The sequence below is a fragment of the Notothenia rossii genome, assembly GCF_949606895.1.
Source record: "Notothenia rossii genome assembly, contig: scaffold_531, whole genome shotgun sequence".
NCBI lineage: Eukaryota > Metazoa > Chordata > Actinopteri > Perciformes > Nototheniidae > Notothenia > Notothenia rossii.
Window position 1 is genome coordinate 1 of NW_027639543.1, and position 2,586 is coordinate 2,586.

The following is a 2,586-nucleotide window of genomic DNA, read 5'->3' on the forward strand; positions in this document are numbered from 1 at the left end:
TTATTATTTATTTGTTGGTATATTTGGGGGAAATGTACGTGTGTGTGTGTGTGTGTGTGTGTGTGTGTGTGTGTGTGTGTGTGTGTTCTCTGCCAGCCTGTCTGTCTGTCTGTCTGTCTGTCTGTCTGTCTGTCTGTCTGTGTGTGTGTGTGTGTGTCTGTGTGTCTGTGTGTGTGTGTGTGTCTCTGCCTGCCTGCCTGCCTGTCTGTCTGTCTGTCTGTCTGTCTGTCTGTCTGTCTGTCTGTCTGTCTGTCTGTCTGTCTGTCTGTCTGTCTGTCTGTCTGTCTGTCTGTGTGTGTGTACGTGTACGTGTGTGTGTACGTGTGTGTGTACGTGTGTGTGTGCGTGTGTGTGTGTGTGTGTGTGTGTGTGTGTTTCTCTGCCAGCATGCTGTCTGTCTGTCTGTCTGTCTGTCTGTCTGTCTGTCTCTGTCTGTCTGTCTGTCTGTCTGTCTGTCTGTCTGTCTGTCTGTCTGTCTGTCTGTCTGTCTGTCTGTCTGTCTGTCTGTCTGTCTGTCTGTGTGTGTGTGTGTGTGTGTATTTGTTGACGTGTACTGTATGACATTGTACCAAAACATAATAATAAATGCATTGATTATATTTAAATCTGGGTGTTCAATATCAGCCTTTATACAAATCTCAGAATATTTAAATGTTTCGCCCAATTAATTCATACTGAATAACAAAAACCAATTCAATCAAGAAATGAAATAATAACATATACATTTTTTGTAATGTTGTTTTAACGCCTTCAGTTTTTCTTCACATGTAATGTTTCAAGGGGTCATAAGCACAATATTTATTTATTTAATTTAGATTTTTCTTCAATTTGAATTACTCTACCTTTCATTGTTTAGGTGCCGCAGTCATTTTATCAAGGGGACACAATGATGATGATGATGATGATGATGATGATGATGATGATGATGATGATGATGATGATGATGAAGAAGAAGATTATTTGTTTTACAATGGGGAAAATCACTATAACCTGACTGGAAACCTGACTGGAAACCTCACGTTCCTACCACCATGGTTGGATGAATATGAACCATCAGGTACCGTCACTCTCATCTAATCTCTTCATTTACTTTATTTAAAATGTATGTTAGCTATGTGACTCTAATGGATTTAAGGGAAGTTAAACTGAGCAGAAACCCCTCTGTTTTCCGTATCAAATCATGTTTACAGTCTAAAGGACAATACAAATTATAATTAGATACTGATTTTATATTTTTCCGTACCAGCATAAACTCTAAACGCAAACGCTAGCTAGCTAACTAGAGCAGAGCAAGGGCATTGAAGATGAAACGTGGCTGGGTCTTTCAGCATGAAAATGATCCCAAACACACCGCCCGGGCAACGAAGGAGTGGCTTCGTAAGAAGTATTTCGAGGTCCTGGAGTGGCCTAGCTAGTCTCCAGATCTCAACCCCATAGAAAATCTTTGGAGGGAGTTGAAAGTCCGTGTTGCCTAGCGACAGCCCCAAAACATCACTGCTCTAGAGGAGATCTGCATGGCCGAAATACCAGCAACAGTGTGAAAACCTTGTGAAGACTTACTGAAAACGTTTGACCTCTGTCATTGCCAACAAAGGGTATATAACAAAGTATTGAGATGAACTTTTGTTATTGACCAAATACTTATTTTCCACCATCATTTGCAAATAAATTCTTTAAAAATCAGACAATGTGATTTTCTGGATTTTTCTTCTCATTCTGTCTCTCATAGTTGAGGTATACCTAGGATGAAAATTACAGGCCTCTCTCATCTTTTTAAGTGGGAGAACTTGCTCAATTGGTGGCTGACTAAATACTGTTGTGCCCCACTGTATATATATTGTAGCACATTTTTACTTTAAATATTCTATGTTAATTTATTAAATAATTATTTAATTTGTTGAATTCTTCATTTACACGGGCAAACATTACGTTTTTTTTATTTGACAATAGTTTGTTATACATTACTGTGTTTCCTTCTACTAAAGTGTGCAACCTTGTGCCACTTTTATTTACCAACAAATGTTCTGTAAATGATATTTTATTCTCATATCGTTGCATTTAAACGTCCTCCTTGTTTTCTCCGACAGGTGACAACTCGGGTGAAAACAACGCCCCCTCTTCCTCCTTTACGGCCAATCCATTCTGTCTGGTCTTCGTTCTCTTGGTTCCTTTCATTTTAGCATGTTAATAAAGCTTTTTGTTTCACGATTACTACAATTTACTAAATCGTTTGGTTAAATTATCCACGACAAGTTTTTTCGGTATCTCTGATGCCTCCTTTTATCTCCAGTAAGCCTCTGATAACACTGTTAATAAAGTGACTACAATTTAAAATGTCATTTATTTAAGATCAAGAAAGTTATAATCCGATTAGCTTCTTAAGTTTACATTGTGTTTTGGGTTTCAATAAGGCCCCTGGGACTAAATTCGGAGTTTTCTGAAGTCATTTTGCAGATTAATACGGATTTAAGGATTTCATCTTGTCTTAACTTTTAGGTTTGAAAGTATAAATATTCGTTCTTTAATTGTGATCATAGATGCCACTAGACAGTACTCTTAAATGGGTTATTTTACTTTTAAAAAACG

General features: G+C 37.7%; 1 long non-coding RNA gene across 1 annotated transcript; it reads left to right on the plus strand.

The window, feature by feature from the left end:
• The first annotated feature begins 396 nt into the window (after positions 1–396).
• On the plus strand, positions 397–2,209 carry LOC307027691. The gene is made up of 2 exons (XR_013804720.1): positions 397–1,057; positions 2,088–2,209. It is a non-coding gene; the product is annotated as an uncharacterized lncRNA (long non-coding RNA).
• Positions 2,210–2,586: the final 377 nt, after the last annotated feature.